The sequence below is a fragment of the Eulemur rufifrons genome, chromosome 9, assembly GCF_041146395.1.
Source record: "Eulemur rufifrons isolate Redbay chromosome 9, OSU_ERuf_1, whole genome shotgun sequence".
In the NCBI taxonomy this organism is placed as follows: Eukaryota; Metazoa; Chordata; class Mammalia; order Primates; family Lemuridae; genus Eulemur; species Eulemur rufifrons.
The window spans coordinates 50,961,018-50,978,784 of NC_090991.1; the positions used below are offsets into that span (position 1 = coordinate 50,961,018).

The following is a 17,767-nucleotide window of genomic DNA, read 5'->3' on the forward strand; positions in this document are numbered from 1 at the left end:
GCTGAAGCGGGATGATGGCTCGAGGTCAGGAGTTCGAGACCAGCCTGAGCAAGAGTGAGACCCTGTCTCCACTAAAAATAGAAAGAAATTAACCGGACAACAAAAAATATATAGAAAAAAATTAGCCGGGCATGGTGGCTGAGGCAGGAGGATGGCTTGAGCCCTGGAGTTTGAGGTTGCTGTGAGCTAGGCTGATGCCATGGCACTCTAGCCCGGGCAACAGAGTGAGACTCTGTCTCAAAAATAAAATAAAATAAAAGGTCTGATCAGACTAGGTTTGATTTTTTTTTTGATGAGACTACTTACATGGTGTTGTGTACTTCCGTCACAGTGCCTGCCTGCTTGTCTCTCATTTTGTGATGTTCGCAGCCACTGATGATCATTGCATTGATTAAGGGTTATAAATAGTGATAGCATTCTTCTGCATTTATTAGCTAGAATACTTTTGTGAAGAAAAGTAGTTTTCTTCCCTTCATTGGCTAATTGGTTACATGAAGTACAGTTCACATGGGAAAAGCAGGATAAATGCACGAATTCCTCACCTTTCTCAGTTTTCACAATAATGTATTTGTTCCCTAGTACTTTCCAAAAGTCAGCGATCCATGAGGATTATTATTATCATTATGAACATATATTTAAATCTATCATTTATGATCACGTGGATTTAAACATGTTTGTTCTCTTCTAACCCACTGCAGTTATGATCCCAATTGATGCCCATATTTTCCCATCTTTGGCCAGTGGGTGCCTCTTCAAGGCAGCACCTGAATCCTTTTGACAAAATGACTCATTTCCTTGCTTTCTGGCATGACAAGGTGTTCTAGGCACATCCTCCTACACATAATTGACATACAGTAAACGGCATATATTTAAAGTAAACAATTTTATGTTTTGGCATGTGGTGTCCATCACCACAATCAGGTAGGGAACGTATCCATGGCCCCCAAAGATTCCTCATGCCCTTTTACAGTCCTTCCTCTTGCCCTCCCCAAGCAATCTCAGATCTGCTTTCTGTCCTTATAGATTATTAATAGTTTGATAGGATTTTATGTACATGGACTCATGGATTACATCCTCTCTCTGTGTGGCTTATCTTACTCAGCATAATCATCTTCAGGTGCATCCATGTTGTTGCGGGTCTCAGTAGTTGGTTCCTTTCATTGCAGAGTAGAATTCCACGTATGATATGCAACAACTGGTTTATCCATTCGCCTGCTGATAGACATTTGGGTTGCTTCCAGTTTGGGACTATTTATCATAAATAAAGCTGCTACAAACATTTATGTATAAGTCTTGTATGGACATATGTGTTCATTTCTCTTTGGTACAGACCTAGCAGTAGAATGGCTGGAGCATGTCATAAGGGTATTTAACTTGTTAAGGTACTAGGCCAAGCATGGTGATTCACACCTATAATCCCAGCATGTTGGGAGGCCAAGGCAGGAGGATCACTTGAGGCCAGGAGTTTGAGAACAGCATGGGCAACATAGCGAGACCCTCATCTCTACAAAAAAAAATTATTTTAATCAGCATAGTGACTTACAATGTTGAGTGTCTTTTTTATTTTTTAGAGATGGAGTCTTGCTCAGGCTGGCCATGAATCTTTTCATATCTTCTTGGTAAATTATCTGTCCAAACCTTTTGCCCATTTTTAATTAATTTAAAAAAAATTTTAGAGTCAGTGTCTTGCTCTGTCGCCCAGGCTAGAGTGCACTGACATGATCATAGCCCAAGGTATCCTCCTGCCTCAGCCTCCCAAGTAGCTAGAAGTACAGGCATGTGCCACCACACCAGCTAGTATTTTTTGTAAAGACAGGGTCTTGCCATGTTGCCCACGCTGGTCTCCCATTCCTGTTCTCAAGTGATCCTCTTGCCTCGGCCTCCCAAAGTGCTGAGATTACAGGTGTGAGCTACCATGCCTAGCCTGAACAGTCTGTTCTTTTTCCGCTAAATTGCCTTTTCCATGTTTGTTGAAAATAAGTTTATACATACACACAATTTTGACTTCTGATTTTTTTCACTCAATATAAGTGATGAAAAGCTTTGTCCACACAGGAAAAGGATAGTTAAAAAATGTTGCCAGCTGCAGTGGTGCATGCCTATAATCTCAGCTACTCAGGAGGCTGAAGCCAGAGGATCGTTTGAGCCTAGGAGTTCAAATCCAGCCTAGGCAATATAGCAGGACCCCTGTCTCTTAAAAAAAAAAAAGAAAAGAAAAGAAATACATAAGTAAACTTTTAAAATGTAAAGATGGCCCACAATGGACAGAACCTAGAACAGAAATTTGATTTCCTGTCCTTCTAGAAAGTGTCCCTCCCTGTGCCCTTCAGGGATGCCTTCATCCTCCCCTGCTTCCTCTGTCTCCTTGCTTTGAGGGTGCCTTGTTTCCATGTGAAAGCCCGGCCTTTGTGCTCCATCTCTGTTTTCCAGATCACCCTTTTTGACTGATCGGTGACCTCTGTCCAGATAATCTCTTCAGGCAAAGAGCTCTTTGGCTCTACTTCGTTCTGGACTAGAACAGCCCATATTTTAGAGTAGGCCTCCCTATTGGTCACTCAACGGATAAGCCAGGAAAGACTTTTGGCTGCAGGTTAATCGTAGAGTGCGTTACACTCAGGAACCACAGATCATCAGAACTGGACGGATTTGCAGAGACCATTTAGTCCAACTGGGACCCAGAGGGACTAGGTGACATGCCTCAGGTCCCTCAAGGTCAGATGGCAAACTGGTGGCCGAAATGAGATGACGTGAGTGGTAGATGCCAGTTTTCCTGGGATTATACCCTGGATCTAGTTTTTGCATATTTGAAATCTGGTCATTTCACTTTAAGTTAAATATGTTTAGTAAATCATTTCACATGAAAAAAGAAACCAGAAAAATAACAGTTCCCGTCAGCTTGGGGAAGTGAGTCCTTCTGTGACCTCGCCGACCCTTACCCTAAAGAGACCTATTAAAAGCTCCTTCGGACTTCCCCCACCTCTTCGGAAGGAGTAAATACCTCCTTGGCCTGGACCAAATAGAGTTGGCATTGAACAGCTGCTTGAGCTGATGCTCGGGAGGTGGAGTCTTTCATTGTCTGAGTCGCTCAGTTATCTTTAAGAGACCTGAAAGTCAGAAGGCAACTTGCTGTGTGTCTTTTGACAAGTCTCTTTCCTTCTCTGGGCTGTACTTTCTCCACCTATACAAACGAAGGGGTTGGACTACAGGGTGTCCAAGCCCTGCTGCCTCTGTACCTCTGCAGGTCTAAAAAAAATCTGCATTCTTGGTAAGCATCCCAAGTGGTTCTCAACATCAGCTGATACAAGAATCATCGGGGATGCTGATTTTAAAATGCAGATTACCTCCTCCTACCTAGGGACACTCATCCTGATCAAGCAGGTCTGGGGTGGGTCCTGGGAATGAGCATTTTTGCTGGTGGCCCACATTTGCAGAGACCAGACTGATTTGGGGATACACATCCCAGCTGACCATTGAAGATTGCCTTGTTTCTTTCTCCTTTCACATCACTCAGGGTGAGGTTAAGGGCCTCTGTTTCTACCTTTTTTTTTTTTTTTTAATTCAACAAATATTTATTGAGGGTCTGCTTTGACCAGACACTGTTTCAGATGCTGGAGATGTAGCAGTGGAGAATCAGAATTCCTGCCCTCTTAGAGCTGACTTCCTTTCTCTTAGCAACATGCATCTAAGTTTCCTCCATGTTTTTTCCTGGCTTGATGGTGTGTTTATTTTTTTTAGTGCCAAATAATATTCCACCGTGTGGATGTGCCACACCATTTATCCATTCACCTATTGAAGGACCACGTAACCAAGATGGTTATTTCCAAGTTCTAGCAGTTATGAATAAAGATGCTATAAGCCTTCATGTGCAGGTTTTTTACAGATATAAGTTCCCATCATTTTGATTGTTTTAAACTTTAGGGAATAGCCGGGCATGGTGGTGCATGCCTGTAGTCCCAGCTACTCGGGAGGCTGAGACAGGAGGATCCCTTGAGCTCAGGAGTTTGAGGTTGCTGTGAGCTAGGCTGACGCCCCGGCACTCACTCTAGCCTGGGCAACAGAGTGAGACTCTGTCTCAAAAAAAAAAAAAAAAAAATTAAAAAAAATTTAAACTTTAGGGCTATAAGTCTGAGAAAATCACGAGAAACCAACCACTGATGGTGGATTCTGGAGGAAGTTCTGACAGGCTTCAGGGGCCAAAAATAGGGGTGCCTCTGCTATGGTTCCTTTTTTGTCCTTTCAGATTGACTCATCCAGTGACTCAAACACCAGTAAATTAACCAAGAAAAAAAGAAAGAGGATTCACTGTCCAGTAACTTTCAAGATCTGATGTCTTATGCATTTCAACTTTCTTCTGTGGCTCTTCTCAGTGGAGCCAGACACCAGCAGCCTGCAGGGAACGCAGTGTCAGAGAAGAGAGGTGCTGAGTTCGCTAGAGGCTCCCAAGGCTTCCGGCTTTCTGGTTTTCAGCATTCGGTTCTCTCTGACCAGATCATCAACGGTTGTGGGTGACCACACCTCACCTATCGCCCATTTCTCAGTTTCCCCGAGAGGGAATTTTCTGCTCTGGGGGAAGCCCGTCTTCACCCTGCCACCAAACGCGCAGAGGAAGAGCGTGAGGGGCAGGCCTGTCACCAAGGCAGAGGCATCTGTGTGGGGCCGAAGGGTTGGCGTGTTCCATGTCAACCACAGATTACGTCTTCTCCCCCCACGACTTCTGACTCGAGGATGACTCTCTCTGGCAGCTCCAAGACTAAGAAACAGGCTATGAGCAAATGGGCCCTGAAGGTTCCTTGAACCGACAGCAAGTCAGGTGGTCAGGGCGGTCATGGCTTTCTCTCGGAGACGCCTCCCTCTCCTCCTCTGGCTGGCACCTCCTGCATCGGCTCCCACCGTTCCCACGTGTCAGGCCCTCCCAGTTCTCCCACCTTTTCTTTGCCTTCCCAGGTGTCTGCACTTATCACCTGTGCTCCAGCCAGCAGGAGTTACTGGTTCCCAGCAGTCTGGGAGCTCCTGAAAGGCAAGGACCCCACCCTGGGCCTCCTTCTTGTAGGGTCTGGTAAAGATGCCCCAGGAAATTTGTTGAATAAATGAATGAACACACAGGTTGCTTCAAATTCGCAGTTCAGCCTCCTTCGTATGAACCCTTAGAGTTTCAGGTGATGGTTCTCACGCTCAATCTACTTGGAATGTGCCATTAGTTTTCCAATCTTGAAAACAAACCCCAAACTTGTTTTCATTTTAAGAGTAATTTGTCTCATTGTGGAAAACTTGGAGGATTAGAAGTAATAGTAAGCATAAACAATTTAATGGGTAAATCTGTACTCTGGATTTGTAATTCTCCTTTTTAAAAACTTAAAAGTATGTTTTTTTCCACCTCATACGAAAAAATTGAAAGTATTGAAATAGGCCAGGTTCGGTGGCTCACATCTGCAATCTCAGCACTTTGGGAGGCTGGGGCAGATCCATTCAGGAGGATCACTTGAGCCCAGAAGTTTGAGACTAGCTGGGGCAACATAGTGAGACCCTGTCTCTATAAGAAAATAAAAGTAAAAAAGTAGCTGGGCATGGTGGCATGCCCCTGTAATCCCAGCTACTTGAGAGGCTTGTGAGGCAGGAGGATCGTTTGAGCCCAGGAGTTGGGGTTTGCAGTGCACCATAATGGCGCCTGTGAATAGCCACCACACTCCAGCCTGGGCAACATGGCCAGACCCTGTCTTTTAAATAAATAAATGAATAAATGAATAAATAAGTAAATAAACAAACAGAGAATAAGAAGAGAGGCCAGGCGCAGTGGCTCATGCCCGTATTCCCAACACTGTGGGAGGATAGCTTGAGATTAGGAGTTTAAGACCAGCCTGAGCAAGGAGACCCCAAGACCCAGTCTCTACTAAAAATAGAAAAATTAGCGGGGCATGGTAGCATGAGCCTGTAGTCCCAGCTACTCAGGAGGCTGAAGCAGGAGGATCGCTTGAGCCCAGGAGTCCAAGGTTTCAGTGAGCTACCATGATGCCACTGCATTCTAGCCTGGGGCAACAGAGACTTTTTATCTAAAAAAAAAAAAAGGACGTAATTCATATAACATGCTAATCTTCTTTTAAAAATGTACAATTCAGTGGGTTGTTTTTAAGTACATCCACAATATTGTGCAACCATCACCACTATCCAATTCCAGAACATTTCCATCACCCCAGAAAGAACCCCTGTACCCATTAGCAGTACCCTGTACCCCATTCCACCCCCAGCAACCGATGCCTGTAATTTACTTTCTATCTCTGTAGCTTTGTACAAAATCATCTTTTGAGTTTATCGCTGTTTCACTACTTATTCCTTCACTCCAGTACAATTGTGTGGTACAGCAGCCCTTCAAAAAATAAGTGCGAGTTGTTCAGATGTCAGCTCTCCCTAGATTTATCTATAGAGTCTCCTAATTTCAATAATAATCTCAGCAGGCTTTTTTTTTTTTTTTTTTTTTTTGTAGAATTGGATTAGCTGTTCTAAATTTGTCTAGAAATTCAAATGACCTAGAATTTGAATTTCTAGCAGTCTTGCAAAAGAACAAAGTTGGCAGACTTATCCTGACTTCAAGATTTACCAAAAAGCTGTAACAGTCAAGACAGTGTGGCTCCGGCATAAGGGTGGACAAATGGACCGATGGAACAGGATGGAGAGCCCAGAAATAAACCCGGACTCAGACGGACTTCTGATTTCTGACAAAGGAGACACACGGCGCTGGGACCACTGGGTGTCCACGTGGAAAAATTAAACCTAGACGCTGTATCTCACCACATGCACGTGGACTAAAGGCCTAAATGAAAGCTCAAACTACAACACGTCAAGAAGAATGCATAGGAAAATATCTTCCCAATGTGGGGACTGACAAAGCTTTCTTAGACAAGATATGGAACCTAAAAGAACCTAAAAGAAAAAACAGACATATTAGACTTAATCAAAATTTAAAATTTCTGCTCATCAAAAATAAGTAGGGGACGGGAAAAGGTATACTAGTTTCCTATTGCTGCTGTAAGAAACCAACACAAACTGGCCTAAAACCACACAAATTCTGGAGGTCAGAAGTCAGGGATCAGTTTCACGGGCTGAAGTCAAGGTTTGGCAGGGCTGGCTCTCTCTGGAGGCAGGATTCTGAGGGGAGGTTCTGTTTCCTACCTTTCCCAGCCACAGGGCCGCCTGCACTCCCTGGCTCACGGCTCTGTCCCCCATCCTCAAAGGTACCATTCCAGTCTCTGTGTCCCTCACCACGTGGCCTTCCTCTCTGATGGCCATGCTCCTGCTTCTCTCATATAAGAACACTTGGGATCACATCAGGCCCACCAGGACAGTCCTGAATAATCCCCATCTCAACATCCTGTACTTAATTAAATCTGCAAAGTCCCTTTTGGCCATATAAAGTAACATTCACAGGTTCTGGGGATTAAGATGTGGACATATTTGGGGAGCTATTTATTCAGCCTACCACAGTAAGCAAGCCACAGGCAGTACAGATTCCCAATAAAGGACTTATATCCGGAATATATACAGGACACTTACAAACTGACAATAAAAAGATGAACAATCCAATAAACAAATTGGGCAAGAGCCGGGTGTGGTGGCTCATATCTATAATCCTAGCACTCTGGGAGGCCGAGGTGGGAGGATCGCTTGAGCCCAGGAATTTGAGACCAGCCTGAGCAAGAGCTAGATCCCATCTCTACTAAAAAAAAAAAAAAATTAGCCAGGCATGGTGGCTTGCACCTGTAGTCCCAGCTACTTGGAAGGCTGAGTCAGGAGGATCACTTGAGCCCAGGAATTTGGGGTTGCTGTGAGCTAAGCTGACCACACGGCTCTCTACCTGGGGTGACAGAGTAAGACTCTGTCTCAAAAAACAAAGAACAAAACAAAAAAACAATTTGGACAAGAGATTTGAACAGACACGTCACAAAGAGATATAAGTGGGCAACAAACAAGTAAGAAAGTTCTCAACATTGTTAATTATCAAGGAAGTTCAAGTAGAAACCACATACCTACCAGAGTAGCAAAATTAAAAAGACAGATAACACCAAATGTTAGCAAGAATGCATAGCAACTGGAACTGTCCTGTCATACATTGTCAGTGGGAGTGTAAAATTGTACAAATGCTTTGGAAAAAGTCAGATAATTTCTTGTCTGAAGTTAAAAATATATATACCTATGACCCAACAATTCCACTCTAAGGTGTTTATCCAAGAGAAATTAAAACATGTCTACAAAAAGATTTGTATAAAAATATTCATTGCAGGCCATGGGCAATGGCTCATGCCTATAATCCCAGCACTTTCGGAGGCCGAGGCAGGAGGATTGTTTGAGACCAGAAGTTCAAGAGCAGACTGGACAACATAGTGAGACCCCATCTCTACAAAAAATGTAAAAACCTAGCCAAGCATGGTGGCACCTGTAGTCCTAGCTAATTGGGAACCTGAGATGGGAGGATCTCTTGAGCCCAGCAGTTTGAGGTTACAGTGAGCTATGATTGAGCCACTGCACTCCAGCCTGGGCAACAGAGCAGGATCCTGTCTCTTAAAAAAAAAAAAAAATTCATTGCAGCCCAAACAAGAAATAGCACAGATGTCCTTTAGCGATAGCTGTCCAACACAGCACAGTGGCGCATATCCACACAATGGACACACAGCAATAAGATGGAAAGAACAACAGAAACACACAAGAACGCGGATGAGACTCAAAACCATTTTGGACGTGACATCCAGCTCTACTCATCTAACGCTTCTTAGAGCAGAATCCAGTCACCCAGGGCTTGGACTGCAGGAAGATAAAGTAATAAGATAGAATCCACAATGGAAACTCGACCACTGCTGATCTCACAGGAGAAATGTGAGAGAGAACCCACGGGCGCCTGCGCCCTGCACGCCAGGCCCCCAGGACGCCCCGTCTGGGTCCTGCAAATGCAGACGTGCTGGCTCCTTCTAGCATTCAACGTGCAGGAGCTCGGGTGCTTTCTTTTTTTTTCTTTTTGAGACAGGGTCTCCCTCTGTCGCCCAGGCTGGAGTGCAGTTGGTGCAATCATGGCTCACAGCAACCTCGAACTCCTGGGCTCAAGTGATCCTCTTGCCTCAGCCTCCTGAGTAGCTGGGACTACAGGCACGCACCACAACGCCCACCTACTTTTTCTTATTTTTGGTAGAGACACAGTGGTCTTGTTATGCTGCCCAGGCTGGTCTCCAACTCCTGGCTTCAAGCGATCCTCCCACCTCGGCCTCCCAAAGTGCTGGGGTTACAGGTGTGAGCCACCGTGCCCGGCAACACCCAGTATTTTCTATTTTGTGGACACCTGTGCACTTGTGCATGTACAGTGTTCCCTCCTGTCTCCTGCCTCAGCTCTAGAGTCAGCCTCTCCTGGCCCCTCCAAGTCTGTGTCCCCTCTACTCACCTCACCCTGTCCCTGTCCTGGGAGAGAGCATTGCCCCCACCCAAGTACTAACTGGGCCCAACCCTGCTTAGCTTCCGAGATCAGAGGAGATCAGGCGCCTTCAGGGTGGCATGGCCGTAGACGAGAGCATTGCTCCATGTGCACCATAGCATTTCAAGGGAACTTTCTCATTCCTCCCTCTGTCTCCAGCCCCTGGTGCAGGCCTGGGTCCAAAATGCTCAGCGGACACTGGAGTGCAGGGATGGCTGACACAGCACCCAGTGTGGCTCCAGGTGAAGCGGTTTCCCCTTTCCGCAGCCACCCCCACCCCCGCCCCACGAACGTATTTATAGGCAGGGAATCGTGGGCGTGGAGGGAGTTGAGTAGAGAAAGACGTCTTTTTCCTTTGCTCACCTTTGGGTGGGATACACCTGCGTGAGATTCTGGAGAAAGGGAGACATCAGGGAACGTGGGCGTGGTGCTTGGTAGACAGGTGTGAACGGTGGTTTATCAGGATTAGATTCAGCTGCCAGGAAAGTATCAGCGCCCCACAATAATAGTGGTTTAAATTCATCAAAGTCCAGAGTAAGCTGTCTGGGGCTGGTTTGGCCGAGGTCCCATAAACTTCCCACGAACACAGGCCTCTTCCCCTTCCAGCTCACCAGGCCACCACCCCTCGGGTGTGGTGCTCACCGTCTGACGCAAGCCAGCAGCCAGAGGTCCAGATGCCACGTGGGTAGTGAAGCAACAGGGTGGAGGAAGGGTTGCAGGACAGAGGCATTCCTGGGGGTTATTTTGGGGCTGCCACCGGGGACTTTTGCTAGGATCCTCTTGGCCTGAGCTCAGTCACATGGCCACACCAAAATGTGAGCGGCTGGGACAGGTGGACTTCATTCTGGGTAGTCCTATATGAGGTAAAAATTGGGCATTCTCCAGCCTGGGCCGCATAATGAGACCCCATCTCTAAAAAAGAAAAAATTAGCCAGGCGTGGTGTGCACCTATAGTCTCAGCTACTCAGGAGGCTGAGGCAGGAGGATCACTTGAGCCCAGGAGTTTGAGGCTGCTGTGAGCTATGATTGGGTCACTGTACTCCAGACTGGGTGACAGCAAGACCCTGTCTCAAAAAAATAAAAATAAATAAATTGGGCATTTTCCTCCTATGAAAGAGGAGAGGGGAAAGTAGCGGGCAGCTAGCCTGTCTGCCACAGATGGACATATGAGGAGAAACATACCTTGAACAAGTACTATTCCTCTGGCATTGGGCTGGATATTTTATCTATTAGTTACGTCTCCCAAACACTCTAGGAGGCAGACATTATATTCCATCATCCGGATGAGGAAACAAGCTCAGAGGCATTAGGGAACTTTCCCAAGGTTACACAACTAGTAGCGTTCAGAACCAGGACTAAGAATCCAGGTCTGTGGGACTTTGTTATAGACTGAAATTTTTTGCCTCCCAAAATTCATATGTTGAAGCCCTGACCCCCAATGTAATGGTATTTGGAGGTGGGGTCTTTGGGAGGTAATTAGGTTTAGATGAGGTCATGAGGGTGAGGACCTTGTAATGGGATTAGTGCCCTTATGAGCAGAGGAAGAGACCAGAGCACTGTCTCTCTCTCTTTCTCTCTGCCATATGAGGACGCAGCAAGAAGGTGGCCGTCTGCAAGCCAGGAAGAGAGTCCTCACCAAGAACCAAATCTGTCAGCACCTTTACCTTGAACTTCCCAGCCTTCAGAACTATGAGAAATAAACGTCTGCTGTTTAAGCCACCCAGTCTTTGGTATTTTGTCATAGCAGACCAAACTGACTGAGACAGCCTGAAGTCTTTGCCACCACACCAGGTTGCCCTGGGAGTCTAAGAGTAGTGGGGGTAACATAAGCCATCTTTTTCTTATGTTCAAACCAGCTCACCAGGCCAGGAAAGGAAGCAAATGTGTGGAGAAAAAACAACTAGGCAATGTTTGTTTTTGTTTTGTTTTGTTGTTTTGTTTTGCCTTGCTCTTTTGCCCAGGCTAGAGTGCAGTGACGTCATCATAGCTCACTGTAACCTCCAACTCCTGGGCTCAAGTGATCCTCCTGCCTCAGCCTCCCAAGTAGCTGGGACTACAGGCATACCCCACCACACCCGGCTAATTTTTCTAATTTTAGTAGAGACGGGGGTCTCGCTGTTTCTCAAGCTGGTCTTGAACACCCAAGCTCAAGCGATCCTCCCACCTCGGCCTCCCCGAGTGCTAAGATTACAGGCGTGAGCCACCGTGCCCGGTCCCAATGTTTTTAATGTGCATTTGCGTCCTGGTCTTCAACTCCCAGGGTGAAGGTGCAGATGGATAGCAGGAAGGCAGTGTCCCCTGGCGTGGTCCTCTCCAGTGCTGAAACAGCGTGATAGTGCGCGGGAGACGTGAGCCCTGCAAGCTTGGGCAAAACCCTCAGCTACTGCCTCGGGCACCGTCTCCCCATCCCTCCCACGAGAGGAGGACGCTGGGCTACAGCAGGAGTCCTCCCACATTAGACACCCTTGGGAGCTTTGAAAAGAATATATTTTTCCTCCCATGTGTATTTCCTATTTTCCCTCTTCCATGAGGTTCTAGAACCAGCTGTTATAGCCAACAGGTTTCTGTGTCTCTTTTCATTCAGACTTTGTGCTCGGTGGTTGGATGATGGGCTTGAGTCCGCCGGCAGTCGGGCGGCCCACGTCAACTGAGGCTGCTGCTGGGCTCCGAAGCCGTCTTGGTGGCCTGTCCTTGTGTGCTCTGGACTCCCGCTCTCTCGGAGACTTCCATCGTTGTCTTCTCTGGCCTCAGTCACAAGAGCTCTGTTCTCTTAGCAGAGGCTGTTCCAGCTAATGACAGGGAGGCCTTGCTGACCTCCTTGTCCTGTCTTCAGCCTCTGCCAGGGCCTTTATTCCTTTCCCCTCATGTCTGCCCGAGAAACTCACACACACCTGTCTAGTAGCACGAGGCCCGCGCTTGCTTTTGAGAGCTTGTTCCTCGCCCGTCTGTGCTTTGAGTTGTGGCTGGGGGAAGAGGTCTTCTCCCCACGGGTTAGTTTTCTCAGGTGACAAGTGTTTGGGAGAGCAACTTGACGGCTAGAAAGCATTTGAGAAGACTTCTACCCCTTACTCGGAGCTAAATGCTTTGAATTTTGTTCAAATGAGATTTTTGAACAGATTTGTACAGCTTTCATCACAGGAGTCATCAAGCACCTCATCGAAGACACACAGCCCTCTCCCAGCCTCAGCCATTTGCTCATGTCATGAGCTTCTGTCTGCACTGTTTCTGGTACAAGGAGAGCTGCAAGCAGTAGAAGAAATTCTTGGAGCTTACCTGGTCGTGGGGTTTAAACATGACATTGAGACACAATTTTGTCCCTGTGAGATCAACTGCCAATCACTACAAACAGATAATTCAGGGAAGTGAGATCAAAATTTGTACAGAGGGTCGGGCGCGGTGGCTCACGCCTGTAATCCTAGCACTCTGGGAGGCTGAGGAGGGAGGATCGCTTGAGGCCAGGAGTTCGAGACCAGCCTGAGCAACACATGAGACCCCATCTCTACAAAAACTAGAAAAAATTAGCCGGGTATGGTGATGCATGCCACGGGCCTATAGTCCCAGCTACTTGGGAGGCTGAGGTAGGAGGATTGCCTGAGCCCAGGAGTTTGAGGTTGCCATGAGCTAGGCTGATGCCACTGCACTCTACCCAGGGTGACAGAGCGAGACCCTGTCTCTAAAAAAAAAAAAAAAAAAAAAAATTGTGTAGAGAAATCAATACCTCCTCATAGACAAACATCAACCAGTTAGAAGAAGTGATGGGAGAGAAGGTCTGATTTAAAATATCAACAAAGCCGATAAAATATCTGGGAACAAACATCACAAGCAACGTGCAAAACCCCCATGAGGGAAACTTGGAAACATTCCCAAGGGACGTGAAACGGGAAAGACATGCTGTGTTCTTGGATAGGGACACTAGCATTATAAAAACGTCAGCTCTTCTTACAGTAGTTTATAAATTTAACATGCTCCAAATAAAAACACCAAGAGGCCTTTTTTTTCTGGAAGGAGACAAGCTGATTCTAAAGTTTACATTGAAAACATAAACAAGCGAGAAGAGCCAGGAAATTCTGAGAAGAGCAACGGAAGAGGAATGGCCTGAGCTGATAGCAGAACCTGCTCTGGGCTCAGGGATGCGCACAGTGTGGGCTTGGGCCGCGGACAGACCGGCAGAGCGAGGCAGCGGGAAGCTCAGAAACAGGGACACTCGGGGTTTAGAACTCGTCCCCTCAAATCACAGGCTGACAGTGGATCTTCCTGTAAATCCTATCCGGACAACCACATAGCCCTCTGGAAAAAGGACAGCTGGGTCCAAAGCTCACACTGATCACCAGGGTGACCTTCAAATGGATCAAAGATTGAAAACTAAAAAAAGAAAAGAAAAGAAATTATGGATGAATTCTTTTGCCCTTGGTAAGAACAAGAGGCCAGCTAACCTCAGGCCGCCTTCCCAGGTGTGGGAGCCAGCACTGCCCACCCACCTCCTGCTGGTTCCTGAAGACACGTTATCCTGTGTAATTCTATCAACCATGCTCAAGTTTCTTTGATCAAACTCAATTTCTTGAACTGAGGCTTAAAAGGTAACTTGTTCAAGGTTCCTTAGCCAGTTACTCCAAAAGCACAGGAGGCCACCCGTCCAAGGCCACCCTGGAGTCGCTGCAGGTCATCAGCCCCACCAGCAGCATGGTCAGGTCACTGAGGCTGGCAATGGGCCTGGGGGACTGGAGGGTGGGAGGACGCAGGGGGCGGCTCCTCAGCTGGGCAAACGCACGATAGACAGGTACAGCAGAGGCCGGGGCGGGCGGGCGGGCGGTTGGGAGTTGGAGGGTGCAGGGGGCGAGCTCACCGCACTGCTCAGGAGAGGGCTCTTGGCGGATGTGGGGTCTGCAGAGTCCGTTCATGTCAGGTTGGGGATAAGGAGGGGCTGAGTGTTAGGCAGAGAGGGCACTGGCTGGGCGCAGAGGTGGCAAGAGAGACCTTTGCTTGGGATCCAAGAGGAAGGTAGATGCTGCCCAAAGCCAAGGACTCTGAGGGACTTGGTGGCCAAAGTCTTGGAGAATTGGACCCAGCGCAGACTGTAAACGGGCTGGAATGTAATTGGAATCAGTGCCTGTCGTGGGCTGCACCTAATAGTTGCAGAACACGAGCATATGCAATCCCATTGGATCCTCAGACCTTATTGTTGGTTTGATTTTTAAACAGATGAAGGAAAGGGGTCAGAGGTTAAGGGCCCTGGTTACAGGGTCAGGAATACAGCCCCTGGCCCCAGGCCTCCAATCTAGCACAAGATCAGGAGTGTGGACTTTGCCCCCTCTGGGTCTGCTGGGGAAGCAGAAGGGTGGAGGGTGGAGACGCAGGGGGAGGCTGCTGTGACAATCCCTGGCAGTCCCTGGGGAGCACAGGCCTGGGCCAGGTGGGCACCAGGGAGCGTCCTCGCAGCAGAGTCCCCGTGATGCGAGGTCCGTTCACCTACTGCCCCTTGGCCTCTTCTCCAGCTTCTTTGTGGCCTCCTCCTGTCCCCAAACCTGGTCCTCAGGGGCTGGGCTTCCTCATGGGCGTGGAGCATGTGAGGCCTGGGGAGGGGGGGGGGCCTGAAACTGGATCCCTGCTGCTTCCCAGATGTTTGTCCTCAGGCGCCTCCAGCTCAACCTGTCGGCCTTTCCTCCCCACCCGCACCCTGCCCCCCCTCCTCCCGGGTTCCCACCCCAACGGCAGCCCCCGCAGCTCAACCAGGACCCCTCCTATCCCTTTCCCTCTCAGGCCCTGCGAACTCGCCCTTCTAACCACGGCTCAACTCCACCGGCTTCTCTTTGCTCCCTCTGCCACCCCCATCAGGACGCCTGATGGGAGAGTCCCTTAGGTCGCCTCCTTCCCGTCTGTTCCAGCCATGCGGGGCCTGTCTGCTCCTCTGCCTGAAACGCTTGCAGCTCCCAGTGAGTAAGGCAGGGTTAGCGAACCCAGACCAGACCAACCCCCTTTCACGATATGTCCACATAAAACCTTGTACTCTTCAGATCATATAAGTCTTTTGCCTTCTACGAAAGATTTCTATGGAGAGGAACAATTCTGAGTCTTTTAAAATATGTTTTTAGGGACAGGATCTCGCTATGTTGCCCAGGCTGAACTTGAGCTCCTGGCCTCAAGCCATCTTCCCACCTCAGCCTTCCAGGTAGCTGTGATTACAGGTGCTCGCCACCATGCCTGGCTCAATTCTGAGTCTTAACTCAAATGTTTTGGGGCCCTGAATCTGCAGAGCTATTAATAGTTAAAGAAAAGAAAAATTTTAAAACAAGCTAAAAAACCCTCGTACACGAATGCCCAGAGCAGCATTATTCGTAGTAACTGGAGCGGGAACAACTGAGGTGCCCATCAGCTGATGAAGGACAAACGAAATGTGCTCGACCCTTAACGACGGAACGTTATTCATCACAAAAAGGAGTAAATGCTGACCTGTGCTACCACACGGATGACACTTGAAAACATTACGCTAAAGGGAAGACACATAAGGCCACATGTTGCATGACTTCTTTTAAATGAAATGTCCAGAATGAGCAAATCCACAGACAGGAAGTAGACTGGTGGCCGCCTGGAGCTGGGAGGGGTTGGGGGACAATGGGGAGTGGCTGCCAGTGAGTACGTAGTTTCTCCTGGGGTGATGACAGTGTTCTAAAATTGACTGCAGTGATGACTTCGTAACTGCAAATAATACTAAAAACCATTGAATGACACATTTTTTTTTTTTTTTTTTGAGACAGGTCTCACTCTGTCGCCCAGGCTGGAGTGCAGTGGCGTCATCATAGCTCCCTGCAACCTCCAACTCCTGGGTTCAAGTGATCCTCCTGCCTCAGCCTCCTGAGTAGCTGGGACTACAGGATCATGGCACTGCGCCCAGCTAAGTTTTTCACTTTTTGTAGAGACAGGGTCTCCCTATGTTGCTCAGGCTTGAAGAGTACACTTTAAACAGGTATGATCTGTTATGATATGTTAATAGTATCTCCATAAAGCTGTTCTTAAAGGCAAACAAACCCTTCAGGGTGCCCATTTCTAGCTCCTTCCTGTGGCTTCCAGGGCCTTCCCTGGTCTGGCCTCCACCCCCTGTGCCAGCTTCTCCTTGGGTCCCTGAGTCCCCCCTTCCTCTTGACACTCGGCCTTTCTGGAACTTGGAGTGTTGTCTCACGTCCAAGCTGGAAGACACTCCTTCCTGCTACCGAGCAACCGTCCTGTTCAGCTTTCAGCTCTCTGTTGAAGCACAGCTGTCTGGTCTTCCTCAGCCACTGGACAGGTAGAGCCACTGCTGGATGTCCCCCGACTCTGCACGCGCCTTCTCACACCACTTGTCCCATCCCAGGCCTGTTGCAAGGCTGGAGAACGCCCGCACCCCGGGCCTTGTTCCTAGCATAGCGTCTGGGATGTACTGCTCTTTTTTTTTTTTTTTTTTTGGAGGCAGGGTCTCACTCTGTCACCCCGTTAGAGTGCCCTGGCATCATCGTAGCTCACAGCAACCTCCAAGTCCTGGGCTCAAGTGATCCTCCTGCCTCAGCCTCTCCAGTAGCTGGGACCACAGGTGCGCACCACCACACCCGGCTAATTTTTCTATTTTTTGTAGAGATGAGGTCTCACTCTTGCTCAGGCTGGTCTGAAACTTCTGGCCTCAAGCAATCCTTCCACCTTAGGCTCCCAGAGTGTTGGGATACAGGCATGAGCCACCACGCCCTGCCTGGAACGTATTACTCGTAAATTGCATAATAAATACTACGGAGCAGCCCATGCATTTCAGGCGCTGTTCTAGGGAAGCAACCGTGACCAAGGTCCTGCCCCAAGGGGCTTGCTCTCTAGTGGGGGGAAGAGGAGAAAGCACACGCACAGTAGGAAGCCTATGAGGTAGCTTTAGAGACTACGGAGAAGAAAAGCAGGGAAGGAATAGAAAGTGCCGAGACATCAGAAATGTTATTCCTGGCCGAGCACAGTGGCTCAAGCCTGTAATCCTAGCACTCTGGGAGGCCGAGGCGGGAGGATCATTCAGATCAGCTCTGAGCAAAAGGGAAACCCCATCTCTACCAAAAATAAAAAAAATGAGCCAGGCATGGTGGTGGCGCCTGTAGTCTCAGCTACTAGGGAGGCTGAGGCAGGAGGATCACTTGAGTCCAGGCGTTGGAGGTTGCAGTGAGCTATGATGATGCCACTGCGCTCTACCCAGGGCAAAGGAGCAAGACTCTGTCTCAGAAAAAGAAAAAAAGGAATGTTATTCCTAATTACATTTAGAGAGGACTTCTCTGAGTCAGAGTTGCATTTGAGCAGAGGCCTGAACGACATGAGAGGGTG

At 48.1% G+C, this 17,767-nt stretch overlaps 1 non-coding gene across 1 annotated transcript; it reads left to right on the plus strand.

The window, feature by feature from the left end:
* The first annotated feature begins 15,441 nt into the window (after window positions 1-15,441).
* LOC138392671 (U5 spliceosomal RNA) lies at window positions 15,442-15,559 on the plus strand. The gene has a single exon (XR_011234957.1). It is a non-coding gene; the product is annotated as a U5 spliceosomal RNA (small nuclear RNA).
* Window positions 15,560-17,767: the final 2,208 nt, after the last annotated feature.